The sequence below is a fragment of the Lissotriton helveticus genome, chromosome 1_1, assembly GCF_964261635.1.
Source record: "Lissotriton helveticus chromosome 1_1, aLisHel1.1, whole genome shotgun sequence".
NCBI lineage: Eukaryota > Metazoa > Chordata > Amphibia > Caudata > Salamandridae > Lissotriton > Lissotriton helveticus.
In genome coordinates this window covers 884499215-884513806 of record NC_136057.1, presented here as the reverse complement: position 1 = coordinate 884513806, position 14592 = coordinate 884499215, and the positions used below count along the sequence as shown (strand labels likewise).

Sequence of the window (14592 nt, the reverse complement as noted above, 5' to 3'; positions counted from 1 at the left end):
CTGGAGATTGGACGCTTGGGAGCTACGTGGTGAACATAAAGCAGAAACCGATGCCGTAGAGACAAAATTATTTTTTCAAAGGAATCAAGAGTCCGTATCCTCAGAGACCACCCTCTGGGAGGATTACAAGGCAGTGCTCAGGGGGAGAGTGCAAGATGTAATTGCCCGTAAGCATAGAGAGGAAACGTTGCAAATACGAGACTTAGAGAGTAAATTGTTAGAACTAGTGTTAGAAGGGGCAATCTCCGAGGGCCAGGTTGTGCTCACCCAGACACCCCAAGATCCACCTCTCCCACAGAACTTGCCGAGTCTTGATTGTGAGGTCCTCGCCGGGGAGGCCTTTGGGTTTGGGATCGTACACACTGAGCTCACACCACACTACGAACAGACACCACACCATTGGGTTTTAGGAACAAGTTCTTTATATAAGCAAATAACGAAGGAAGCACTCTTATATACACAGTGGCCACAGGACCACAAAGTCTCTGAGGATTCGGGAAGGGGGAAGCGGACAGTCTTTTAGTCTCTGGGTCAGTACGAGGCGTATCCCACGCACAGCTCTCAATCCTCGAGCCGGGGGTTACGGGATGGTGGTCGTACTGGCTGCCTCACCTTCGTCGAGTCGGCCCAGTCGTGATGGTGGTCTCGATGGTCCAGCCGGACCAGAGTACTCCTTGAGCCGCGACAAGGTCAGCAGGGCTCGATCGGGAGAGGTTCGTGAGAGCCGCGACAGCGTCAGCAGGGCTCGGATGGTTGCAAGTTCAGCTCGAGCCGCGACAGCGTCAGCAGGGCTCCGATGGTCTTAGATGTCGAGCCGCGACAGCGTCAGCAGGGCTCCGGTGGTCTTTAGATGTCGAGCCGCGACAGCGTCAGCAGGGCTCCGGTGGTTCAGTTCCTTAAGGCGAAGAAGGAGCCGCGACAGCGTCAGCAGGGCTCAGAGGTTCAGGATGAGTCTTTTTAGGATCAGCCGCGATCAGATCAGCAGGGCTTCAGGTCCAAGATACAACTGCCCGCTAGCTGTTGGGCGGGCCCAGTTATAGTCCTTTCGCTCTTTGATCTCCGGACCCTCGCAGGCGGAGGTCTCAAGCCCTGGGGGCTGGTCGTTGGCGAGGTCCGGCGGTTGGCTCTTTGATCCCTTTGAAGGAAGGGTCCGGGAATTCCCAGACGCCCAGCGGGTCTGGAGCCAGCCCTCGGGGAGGCCAGAGGGGTGATCGAAACTGGGCCACAGGGGAGGCCCAAAGGTGTGACAGATACCAGTCTCTCAGGGGAGGCCGGAGGTGCCATCGAAACTCCCTGGCTTATCTCACTCGGGGAGCCCTTTACCCCCCGGCTGGGACTGGCGCGCCTTTGGAGGCTGGGTTTCGCTGGGGCCCGGGTCACGCTAGGCCCAAGGAGACAGGGATGTCGGGAGGGGAAGATGGCGTCCGGGCCTTGTGGGGCATGCCAGGTCTAGGTGCTCGGAGCCGTGAGCGGGACGGGGACATGCGGCCTGGTCGTGGGTTTACGGGGGTTCGGGCTCATCGGGGGTGAGACTACCAGGCTGCTGGGTGCAGGCTATTCTTACGGGGACGCTGCGCAGGGGCTCAGGGTGCAGGCCTACGCTCGCAGAGTTCTGAGGGACAGAGACGGGCCACGCCACGAGGCCGGGTCCAACACGCATCCCCCCCAGCTGAAGGCGGGGAGAACTACCCATCCTCTTGGGGGTTCTCTTCGCTGAGGCGGAAGAATCGGGACAGGCCGTCTGCGTTGGCGTGGTCAACACCAGGCCGGTGCTCAACAGTGAAGTCCATCCCCTGGAGTGAGATGGACCAGCGCAGCAATTTGGGATTCTCCCCTCTCATCTGCATTAGCCACCGGAGGGGTCGGTGGTCGGTCTGGACCCGGAAGTGAGTACCGAACAGGTAGGGCCTCAGCTTCTTCAGGGCCCAAACCACCGCGAAGGCCTCCCGCTCGATGGTGCTCCACCTTTGTTCGCGAGGGAGTAGCCTCCGGCTAATAAATGCCACTGGTTGGTCTAGGCCGTTCTCGTTCACCTGGGACAGGACCGCTCCGATGCCATGCTCGGACGCGTCCGTCTGGACTACAAACTCTCGTGAGTAGTCGGGGGCCTGCAGGATGGGGGCGGTGCACATAGCGTCTTTCAACGTCTCGAACGCCTCTTGGCAGGCGGAGGTCCAGCTGACTTTCCTCGGCTGGTTTTTGGAGGTTAACTCCGTGAGGGGGGCTACGAGGCTGCCGTAATTTTTGATGAACCGCCGATAGTACCCTGTGAGTCCTAGAAACGCCCGCACTTCCGTCTGGGTCGTGGGGGCCTCCCAGGCCACGATGTCATCGATCTTGGGCTGGAGGGGGGCTACGAGCCGCTGCCGACCTGGTGCCCGAGGTAGATTACGGACCCTTGTCCGATCTGGCATTTGCTTGCCTTAATGGTGAGACCAGCCCTTCTCAGGGCGGTCAGCACCGCCCAGAGGTGCTGGAGGTGCTCGGGCCAGTGGGAACTGTACACTGCGATATCGTCCAGATACGCAGCGCTGAACTCTTCCAGCCCAGCCAGTACCTGGTTAACCAGCCTCTGGAAGGTGGCGGGGGCGTTCTTCATCCCGAAGGGCATCACCCGGAAATGGTAGTGACCATCCGGGGTGGAAAAAGCGGATCTTTCCTTAGCTCCCTCGGTGAGGGCGATCTGCCAGTATCCACTGGTCAGGTCGAAAGTGCTAAGGAAACGAGCAGCCCCGAGGCGATCGATAAGCTCGTCGGCTCGGGGGATGGGATGAGCATCGGTTCTGGTGACTGCGTTGAGCCCGCGGTAGTCAACGCAGAACCTCAGCTCGGGAACCGCACCGGGGGCGGCTGCCTTCGGAACCAGGACCACGGGGCTAGCCCATGGGCTGTCAGAGGCTTCGACCACCCCGAGGGCTAACATCTTCGATACCTCGGCCTTGATACAGGCCCGGACTCGGTCAGGGACGCAGTAGGCTCTGTGCCGTACCGGAGGGCTGTCCCTGGTGTCCACGTCGTGGACGCACCAGCTGGTGACGCCGGGGGTGAGGGAGAAGAGGTCCGAGAACTGTCCCAACAACTGGCGACAGTCCGCGCGCTGCTCGGAAGAGAGGGAGGAGGAGAGACTCACCCCCTCTACGGAGCCGTCTTTTTCTTTCGTGGACAGGAGATCGGGGAGGGGCTCCGTTTCTTCTTCTTCCCCATCGTCCGTGGCGAGGAGCAAACTCAACTCGGACCGTGCGAAGTGGGGCTTGAGGCGGTTCACGTGAAGGACCCATAAGGGGTTCCTGGGGGACTCTACGTCGATGAGGTAGGTCACCTGACTCTTGCGCTCGACCACCCTGAAGGGCCCTGTCCACTTGTCTTGCAGGGCACAGGGCTCTACGGGGGCCATCACCCAGACCCGCTGTCCGGGCTGGAACTCGACCAGAGTGGCATTTTGGTCATACCACCGTTTCATTTCTTCTTGACGGGCCTCGAGGTTCGCCTCGGCCAGTTCTCTGAACTTCCTCGTCTGGTTCCGGAGGGCCAGAATGTAACGAAACACATCTGGAGGGGGCTCAGGGGCCGCCGTCTTCCACCCTTCCTTGACCAGACTGAGGGGTCCTCGGACGGGGTGCCCGTAGAGCAGCTCGAAGGGGCTGAACCCCAGGGACTTCTGGGGGACTTCGCGGTACGCGAAGAGGAGACAGGGAAGGAGGACGTCCCACTTACGCCTCAGGGGCACTTCGAGACCCATGATCATCCCTTTGAGGGTCCAGTTCAAGCACTCCACCAGACCGTTCCCCTGGGGGTGATATGGGGTGGTGAACTTGTAGGTCACCCCACATTGCTGCCAGAGGGACTTCATGTATTTCGAGATGAAGTTGGTCCCTCGGTCGCTGACGACTTCTCGGGGGAATCCCACCCGGGAGAAGATGGCCATGAGGGCCCGCCCCACTACAGGGGCGGTCACCGTCCGGAGGGGAATGGCTTCGGGGTAGCGGGTGGCATGGTCCACCAGTACTAGGATAAAGCGGTGCCCCAAGGAGGTCTGGGGGTCGAGGGGGCCCACGATGTCGATTCCCACCCTCTCAAAGGGGGTACTGACCACGGGGAAGGGCTGGAGGGGGGCCTTGCGCCTCCTGCCGCTCTTCCCGCTGGACTGACACGTGGGGCAGGACTTACAGTGAGCCTCCACATCGGAGCTCATGCCCGGCCAGTAGAAGTGGGTGACCAGGCGATGGTACGTTTTGTCTTGTCCCAAGTGTCCCGCCAGGGGCACGTCATGGGCCAGGTTCAGGAGAAAGCCGCGGAAGCGTAGGGGGACCACCAGCACTCGGCCGGACTCTAGCTCGGCGGACTTTTGCTCGCTGTATAAGAGGCCGTTTTCCCAATATACCAAGTGGGAGCCGGACTGGTCACCGGCGGCCTGGGCGGCGGCCTGCTGCCGCAGCCCAACCAAGGATGGACAGGAGATCTGCTCTAGGCAGAATTCTTCACGGGACGGTCCTCCTTCCTGGAGCCACTGGGCCAGCTCAGGAAGGTCGTGCAGGCTCGGGGTCGAATCGACGCTAGGGCCGAGGGGACCTGCGTTGGGGGGGAAGCTCTCCCCGGGGAACAGTTCAGGGGCTTCGGAGGGTTCAGGGACCTCGGGGTCCTCAGGGGTCATTGGTGCCGCCTCTAAGGTCGCCCCTTCAGGGGTGACCCTTCGGGCGGTCATCGACCGGGTACTCACACAGGCCCATTCGGGCAGGCCCACCATCTCCAGGTGGGTCCTTTTCTCAACCCGCTGCCATGGGGAGCTCTCTAGATCGTTGCCGAGCAGGCAGTCCACGGGCATGTCAGAGCGGACTGCCACTCGTAACTCCCCCGAGACGCCCCCCCACTCGAACGGGACTTGAGCTATCCGGCAGGTGCGGACGGAGTTATCGGCTGCGATCACCCTGCAGGAGATGTGGGGAACAATCTGGGCTTCGGTTACTAGATGCAGTTTGACGGCGGTGATACTGGCCCCCGTGTCTCGGAGCGCCCCTATGCGATGGCCATTGACAGTCACCTGCTGTCGGTACTTCTCGGTATTGTCGGATAGGGGGGCTCCTGGGACCATCTCTCTATCACCCAGGGAGACGAACATCATGGCTGCGGGGTCAGCTCCCTCGAACTCCTCTTCTCCCTCCTCTTCTTCTAGGGCTACTGAGGTGATGTGGCGCACTGGGGGCCCTGCAGCGGCAGGCTTCTTGAACAAAGGGCAGCGGGGGTCATTGGCATAGTGCCCTGGTTGCTGGCAATGGTAGCAGGCTTGGCTGACTCGGGGCCCTGGTTTGGCTGGGGGAAACCCTGCGCGCGCTGTGGGAGGCGAGGTGCTGGGCTGGTTTCTGGGGGGACTGCGCGGGGACCCTCCCTGGGATCCCCTCTGTCTATTCTGGTTCCCCCCTCCTCTCTGGCGGGAAGACCCCTGTTCATTTCGGCCAGAATCTCCCCCGGGCCCCCGGGGGACTCGGGTGCTCACCCAGCGATCGGCCTCGACGGCCAGTTTCCGGGGGTCAGCCAACTTGCTGTCCAGGAGGTGCTGTCGGAGTTCCACAAAGCAATTCAGGGACAAATGTTCATACGCAATCAGGTCAATGAGCCCCTCGAAGGTGGACACCTTGCTGCCCTTGATCCACCCCTCGAGGGCCCGGCTATAGAAATTGACATATTCCACCCAGGTGGTGCTGGGGATTTTCTTGCACTCTCTGAAGCGTTGGCGGTACAGTTCTGGAGTGAGCCCGTACCTTGTGAGGAGGGCCTCTTTCATGTGGCTGTAGGAGGTCTGTTCGGCAGACGGTAGGTCGAGTAGGGTGTCTCTCCCCTCACTCAGGAATCGACCCCACAGCCTGGCTCCCCAATCTTTCTGTGGAACTCGGTGTGAGGTCATAGCTACCTCGTAGGCCTTGAACCATTGCTGGATGTCATCGTTTTTATAATATTCTTTGACCACATCCTTGGGGATGTGGACCTTGGGTTCCACTGGGGGACCAGACTTTCGGGTCGCTGCTGTTTTGTTGCCTTCGTTCCGGGCCTTTAGTTCGATTTCCAATATGCTGCGCTCGTGCTCCAGCTGGAGCTTCTTTCCGTCATGTTCTCGCTGGAGCTTCTTCTCCTCCAGTTCTCCTTGCAGCCGCAGCTGCTCGATGGCTAGCTTCTTCTCGGCCAGCTTGAGTTCTCCTTCCATTTTCAAACGGGCTAGTTCTAGCTCGTGGTTTCGGTTGCGTTCTCGGTCGGTCATCTCTTCTCGAGACAGACCTCTCTCGGGGCTGTAAGTCCGCGTCGGGGACTCTGCTCTTTCTTGCTCTGGGGCGTGGGTTTCGATCAGGGGTGCTCCTCCTCCATCGGCTTCCATCGGTGCTGGAGGTTGGGCTCCGGTCTCCACCCAGGCTGTTAGAGCTTGTTGGAAGTCCTCTTTGGTGTTTAATCCCGTTGACGGGATATGGAGATCTTTGCAGAATTGCTTGAGCTCACGGTGCGAATAGTCTCCCAGAAGCTCCATCTGGAAGGTGGTCTTGTCGGTAGTGATGCTCATGGCTGCTCTTTGTTCGGGTAGTGTGTCAGTACTGTACGATCCCTAGACGTAGGTTCTTATCGCGACGCTGCCACCAATGTTAGAAGGGGCAATCTCCGAGGGCCAGGTTGTGCTCACCCAGACACCCCAAGATCCACCTCTCCCACAGAACTTGCCGAGTCTTGATTGTGAGGTCCTCGCCGGGGAGGCCTTTGGGTTTGGGATCGTACACACTGAGCTCACACCACACTACGAACAGATACCACACCGTTGGGTTTTAGGAACAAGTTCTTTATATAAGCAAATAACGAAGGAAGCACTCTTATATACACAGTGGCCACAGGACCACAAAGTCTCTGAGGATTCGGGAAGGGGGAAGCGGGACAGTCTTTTAGTCTCTGGGTCAGTACGAGGCATATCCCATGCACAGCTCTCAATCCTCGAGCCGGGGGTTACGGGATGGTGGTCGTACTGGCTGCCTCACCTTCGTCGAGTCGGCCCGGTCGTGATGGTGGTCTCGATGGTCCAGCCGGACCAGAGTACTCCTTGAGCCGCGACGAGGTCAGCAGGGCTCGATCGGGAGAGGTTCGTGAGAGCCGCGACAGCGTCAGCAGGGCTCGGATGGTTGCAAGTTCAGCTCGAGCCGCGACAGCATCAGCAGGGCTCCGATGGTCTTAGATGTCGAGCCGCGACAGCGTCAGCAGGGCTCCGGTGGTCTTTAGATGTCGAGCCGCGACAGCGTCAGCAGGGCTCCGGTGGTTCAGTTCCTTAAGGCGAAGAAGGTGCCGCGACAGCGTCAGCAGGGCTCAGAGGTTCAGGATGAGTCTTTTTAGGATCAGCCGCGATCAGATCAGCAGGGCTTCAGGTCCAAGATACAACTGCCCGCTAGCTGTTGGGCGGGCCCAGTTATAGTCCTTTCGCTCTTTGATCTCCGGACCCTCGCAGGCGGAGGTCTCAAGCCCTGGGGGCTGGTCGTTGGCGAGGTCCGGCGGTTGGCTCTTTGATCCCTTTGAAGGAAGGGTCCGGGAATTCCCAGACGCCCAGCGGGTCTGGAGCCAGCCCTCGGGGAGGCCAGAGGGGTGATCGAAACTGGGCCACAGGGGAGGCCCAAAGGTGTGACAGATACCAGTCTCTCAGGGGAGGCCGGAGGTGCCATCGAAACTCCCTGGCTTATCTCACTCGGGGAGCCCTTTACCCCCCGGCTGGGACTGGCGCGCCTTTGGAGGCTGGGTTTCGCTGGGGCCGGGGTCACGCTAGGCCCAAGGAGACAGGGATGTCGGGAGGGGAAGATGGCGTCCGGGCCTTGTGGGGCATGCCAGGTCTAGGTGCTCGGAGCCGTGAGCGGGACGGGGACATGCGGCCTGGTCGTGGGTTTACGGGGGTTCGGGCTCATCGGGTGTGAGACTACCAGGCTGCTGGGTGCAGGCTATTCTTACGGGGACGCTGCGCAGGGGCTCAGGGTGCAGGCCTACGCTCGCAGAGTTCTGAGGGACAGAGACGGGCCACGCCACGAGGCCGGGTCCAACAACTAGATAAAGAAATATACCCAAATAACAAGGCAAAGAAGCTTAGACAATTGGAGATCACACGTAGGGAATTCCGGGCCCTAGCTGAGGGAGAAGCTTGCACACAAATTCTGACCACTCAACACAGATTATACGAAACTGGGGACAGAGCAGGATGGCTGCTAGCATGGTTGAGCCGGAAAGACCGAGAAACAAACTGGGTAGATCAAATTGAAGAGGGGGGACATGACATACGACGGCACCCACGACTGCACTGCGTTCGCAAACTATTTTGCCAACCTGTACTTGACCCGCTCGACGACGGACGAAAGCAACATAGACGACTATCTCACTGGGATAGACATGCCCACTCAGCAAACGGAAGACACAGAGGCTCTGGATGAGGATATTGCTTTAGAAGAAGTCAATCCTGCCACTGCTAAGCAGAAGTCGGGGAAAACCCCGGGGCCGAACTGACTCTCAGGGGAATTCTTCAAACAAAACAGTAGTATTCTGGCCCCAAGCCTCCTAAACCTGTTTCTAGATGCAAAAGATGAGGGAGCACTCCCCCCAGACCTCTGCCAAGCTACAGTTGTGGTCATACCAAAACCGGGTAAGCCCCCGGAGTGCTGTGGCTCTTACCTCCCAATTTCGCTCCTCAATCTAGAAACCAAGATATTGGCCTCTATACTGGCCACGCCTTTTGACGGTCATAGCATCCCTTCTGCACAAGGATCAGTCGGGCTTCATGCCCAAATGCGCTAAGCACTTCAATCTCCGGAGACTAGCAAACTGGCTAGACGCGACTACAGGAAGCGCGATCCACCATCTGATATTATCACTCGACCCTGAAAAGGCATTTGACACAGTACACTGGCCCTTCGTGAGGCAGGTCCTCTTAAAATTGGGCTTTGGGAACAACATCCGGGAGTGGGTCGATATCCTATACCGTAATCCCAGGGCTAGAGTATGAGTCAATGGTGTTAAATTGGCAGAGTTTCACCAAAGGGGGACTGGGCAGGGATGCCTGCTGTCCCCCTTGCTTTTTTCGCTTGTTCAAGAACCCCTAGCATGCCTGATCAGAACACATCCAGACCTCACAAGGTTCCAGGACCCTGCGGGTCAGCTGCCAGATGAACGTATCTCACTCAACGCAGATGACATACTGTTATATATAACAAACCTGGATAAGACACTCCCAATTATTTTGAACGTAACCGAAGAATATGATAGGCAGGCGGGATATAAGATTAACTGGGGAAAGTCAATCCTCTACCCAATAGCAGGCCACGCTAACTTGCAGTCTATACCGGCGTGTCTCCTGGTGGCTCAAGCGCTCCGTCCATCATCCCTTTTGGTATCGCTTTGTTCGCCCTAAGTTGGCAGGGTATGCCCAGACGTGGGTCCCTTGCTCACTCTACCAGTGGATTCAAGATAGCCTGGCTGATGAGGATTATGAATCCGAAACCGGTCCCAGGATGCTTGTTTCCGGTACAGGGAAGACATGGCTTGGTAGTTCGGGCGGGACTGTTCCCATGAGGCACTGGGTTAGACTGATTTGCATATGGCCATGTCTGAACTGGGGCGGTGGAGTGAGCTAAAGAATGGTGATGGATTAAACCCAGATCAGTTGACTGGGGGTGAGAGTTTGATTTGCTCAAGCGCTCCGTCCATCATCCCCTTTGGTATCTACCGGATGTCAAGCCATATTATAGAGCGGCACACCTGGTGGTTATCAACGAATGGGGAAATGCGCCACAGGACCACCCCACGTACACCCCAGAGAGACTCCAATTTCACAAACGCTCACACCTTCACTACATTTATGAGGGCCTAGGGACAAGACGTCTACTACCAGCAACGCAGAGAGTGATCGAGGCATGGAGGGATGCCGAACAAGAGATGCACTGGGACAAATGACTAACGAAATCTACACCACTATGGGAGGGTACACGGCTACCTGAGCTTGCAAAACTGCAAGGGTTTAAGAGGTAGGACGCTATAGGCATTACTACCGTGGGAGACATAACACGAAGGGGCGCACTGATGACGTCTGCAGACCTGCAAACGGATTATAGTTTGACAGATATGCAGCACTACAAATATGTTCAATTCCGACAAGCATGGCAGGCGCATAAACCGGATATTGCGGAGCTCCCGGAATGTGCCCAGTTAGAGGAAAGAGATGCAGGAGAAAGCAGTCTCCTGGACCTACAAAACTCTAATAAATAATATGCCTGACAGACTAAGGACACTCCGGGGCAAGTGGGAAGACCTTATACGTCCACTAGAAGATATAGACTGGGAGATGGCCCTGATGCACCCCAGAGAGGTGGCAATTAAGCTCAGACTGGGATTAGTTCAGTTCAAAATCCTACATACGGTATACTATGACCGGGCAAAACGGCATGCGATGGGAAGGGCGGAGACACCGGAGTGTCTGCGATCTAACACAGAAAGAGACTCCTTCATTCCTACGTTATGGGATTGCCAGCTAATATATCGCTACTGGACACGGATCATGCAAGAACTAAACAATGTATTGCAAGTGCAAATCCCGATGGACCCAGATATGTTCTGTTGGGCATCAACACAGACGTTGACATTTCTAGATATCAACTTTTACTTAGCAACCTGGGTCTTAAAGCGGCTAAACGGGATATAGCTAAGCATTGGGGGATACCTGAGCCTCCCACACTGAAGGAGTGGCGGACTGGTATGGCTATGTATATGGGAGCTGAAAAAACGGTATATAAAGCGAGGGGATGCCTGCGGAAATTTCGGAAAATCTGGCAACCATGGCTGAGCTGAGCTATTACAATTAGAAATGGGAGGGGAGGAGAGGGAGGCAATAGACATCTGAAACAGGGCAGGTTTGGGTGGTTCGCTCTTCTAAGTCCACACTTAACTAAGAGATCTGCGAGATATCCCATAGGAGGGGGGATACCACCGGGGTCATGCAGGGGAATTGTAATCCTGCTAATTCTGTATCTTTACTATTTGTAAACCTTCTCACCTGTAACAGATGGAAGTTGATCGAGATGTATCTGCTGAATTGTTTTAATGTTTTATTAAAAATCAATACAAAAATTATTTTTTTTAAATAATACTTAGATCAGCTTTGTTCTACATAAAAAAAACGCTTTGCCACTATTATGCAGATGAAATTTAAATAGGTCCTCGCGTTGGCTTGTTAGGATTTTTTGAACAGACCAGAATAACAACTCTCGTTGAACTATCCAGATGAATTGACAGAAGGACTATTCCCTGATTGGCTGTTGTATTAGGCACAAACTACTTTTTGCAATTGTTATGCGGATGTTATTTATATGGAAACTCGCTTCTGAGTGCAAGCATTTTTTCAACGGACCAGAATAAGTACTCTCGTTAAACTATCCCTATGTAGAAGGACTATTTAAAAATTGGCTGGTTTTATTAGTCGGAAAGTGCACTAAAACACTGCTCATCACTAAGGATAGGCTTTTGACAGGCACGTATTTCACAGGGTTAAAGCTTAGCTGCAAATGCACTGATGTCATTGCAGCGGGGACTCGTTCCCCATTGGCCGTGTGTATGGACCGACCTAAGTGGAAACTTTGCCGTACCTTTCTGATTTAGCAGAGTTGGGACTGTCCCCTGATTGGCAGGTTGGCTTGGCGGACTGGAGTGAAAACTATTACGGGTCCCTGCACGACACTAAGCTTAGCCTTTACCAAGCTTGCTTCTGATAGGCTGAATAACAAAGTGGTAGTGTGGGGTTCTGCTTCTGATTGGCTGAATTATGCCGCGGATTCGGATGAAAACCTTACCGGATTTTCTGGATTATGCTAATTTTAGGCTTGACCGAGCTTGCATTCGAAAGGATGATACATTAAAGTGGAGACCTCATCGTACCGTCCTTAAGTAGTGGAGTGGAATTGGTCCCCTGATTGGCTGTGGGCTAAAGCAGACTTGAGCGAAAACCTTAACCGGTTTTCAGCCTGATGTTCACATTGGGTCTGATCTAGATCGCCTCATATAGGCTGATATTATGGCGGCAACATGAGTGCTTGAGGATTGGTTGTCGCCCTGCTTAAAAGGAGCGCAGGTGATGGCTACTCCTCACTCACAGATAGACTACTGGCAGGAAAACTGAGGATATTTTCTCAGGTGATAGCACTAACTGTAGGCGGGCGCCTGCACTTTTCGCGAACAACTGCACTTTTTGGTAACATTGCACATTCTTTGTGGGAATGTTTTTGAGAACCGGGCTAATTCGTTTATGGGCTAATTTGATTAAAAAAACGGCTATTTATATTTAGATATTTTGGAAATACTTGTGGTCTAACTTAAAAGTTTGTTGGAATTATCATTCAGACATGACTTCTGGTTTGAACTACTTTTTTTGCTCACCGATATTGATCCTCCAAGCGTAGATTAGGAACTGTCCATCTGTGAATTTTATTTTAAAGCAGATTTACTCAGGGGGATACTGGGGACTCTTAGCGTAGATACCCAATACATTATTGCTCATATTTTGGTTAGGATTATTATTACGATATCTTACTGTTGCTCTTTGTTTATAGACCTTATCTTCTTTACGCTACGGGGAATCCCAGAAATTATATACCAATCAAGAAGGATTTTTCTAATAAGATTAGACTGCATCGATTTATCAAGAAGGATTACTCCAATTTTGGAAATTCTTATCCCAGTGAGTATGATTAGATGTTTATCCTTTTAATTAAATTAATAATGGGATTCCGGACAGGGCTTATTTTGTATTTTCACTTTTCATAGTCTGAAGAACCGAGCCATTTAATTCTGGCAATTGACAGCACGCTACGGGGGACTCTCAGTCTCAGCGTGCAAGATAGATATTCTCTATCAGGAGGTTCGCTACATTGGTATTGATACCACGTCACATTCTAAGTGAGTCATTTTGATTAGCTAGGACTATTACTCAGGGAATTCAAGGAGAGTGCCATTAAGGCTCATTGTAGTGATATTTAGTTCACCCATACAGTATATACTTTAGAGATCACACACTGACTTATATAGGACCATAACATCCTTTCCTTGTAAAATGGTGATACGTGTAACAAGAAGTAGGTGATAATAAGTATTGTCGACCTTTCTTCTTCTTATTTACATTGGGGACATTCATGGGAAACTGCATACCATCCCTCTTAGTTCATTCAGAATAAAGTGACTTAGAACAAATAAGACTTGTATTGATTTTCATGTATTATTTTTTATACTTTATGTCTACATAGATTGTGATCTGAACATTTCAATTATGAAATTATTGTGAAGACAACTATGTCATTATTGTAAACTAGAGTGCATATAGGCATGTGGTCATTTGTATTCATTTGTACTGTGTAATAATTGGTTGATGTTCGTTTTGTCTAAAAATAAGGGACAGAACATACTAATCTTGCTGATAGTTGTCATGTCTATCTTGTGTCCTTTTTTAAGTTTTTTGCTTAAATTTTGAAGTCATGTAGTTGATACTAAAATATGTTTATTTAATTGTTTTTACAGACCTGGTGTAGTCCTTTTACGGACGAAACGGGTTAACTGGGCTGATGCATGTATTTTTTCATCTAATTGTGAAAGTAAAAACGACATAACGGAATACAAGAACTCTCAAGACTCCCTTCTACATGTTTCATTAATGCTACGATTTGAAAGAATATAATTGTACTTGACAGTTGAATTGTTAAAAAAAATATTTGTGGAGAGGCGTGGCCAAGATGGCGGCATAGACGGTCGCGAGCTCCCCGTCCCGCCGTAGCCTAAGGCCGATTATAACAGCAGTGTCCCCCCCCTCAGGGTCACTATCGCGACTGGGAGGACGGCGATAACGGGGTGAACGTGGCAATCCCCGACAGAGGTGCGCGGGCGCCACTGCAAGGCTCAGCGGCCCCAGGCTCCGGACCGCGCTGCGGCAGCACTGATCCGAGGCGGGGCCGAGACTGACGAGGCACGGAGCAGCGCCCAGGACGCGAGAGACTACGGCACCCCCGTGAGCAGGACGGGAGGGTCTCAGAGGCGCAGCCCACAGCAGACCATCCTGGCCCCCTGCCCCGAGACAGCGCGGGGATCACCCGAGCCCGGGGTTGAGAAGGCCGAGACAGGAAATGGCTCTCCCCTGTCGGCTCGCCCAAGGAGTGCGGACTTGAGCGCAATTGCGGAGGAGAAGGTGAGGAGAGCGGGGGGCTCTGCGGCGAGGGAAAAGGCCATACACTAGGCCCAAGGGGGTCATAAACAACTGGAAGCAGGCCCAGCCGCGGCGATCAGCGCCATTTTAGGCAGAGACAGAGCAGCAAGTCACAGGGACACTCAGCCCACAAGCACACAGCCAAACATCTTATTCCCACGGGCTCCCCCCGCGCTCACCCCGCTGCTCCTCACCAGCACACAGCGGGGAAAAGGCCTGCAGGGATCCCCAATTCCGGGAGGCGCCATTTTGCAAAGTCGGTGCGAGGCAAGCACTAACACACACGAGGGAGGGCCCAGCGCCCGAGACGTTTACTTCACGGAGCCACAGGCACATCTCTAACGCCCGGTCGACAAGGA

At 54.2% G+C, this 14592-nt stretch overlaps 1 protein-coding gene across 2 annotated transcripts in view; it reads right to left on the bottom strand.

The window, feature by feature from the left end:
• Positions 1-14592, bottom strand: part of MON2 (MON2 regulator of endosome-to-Golgi trafficking) — a 1009595-nt gene that overhangs the window by 955674 nt on the left and 39329 nt on the right. The window lies entirely within an intron of this gene.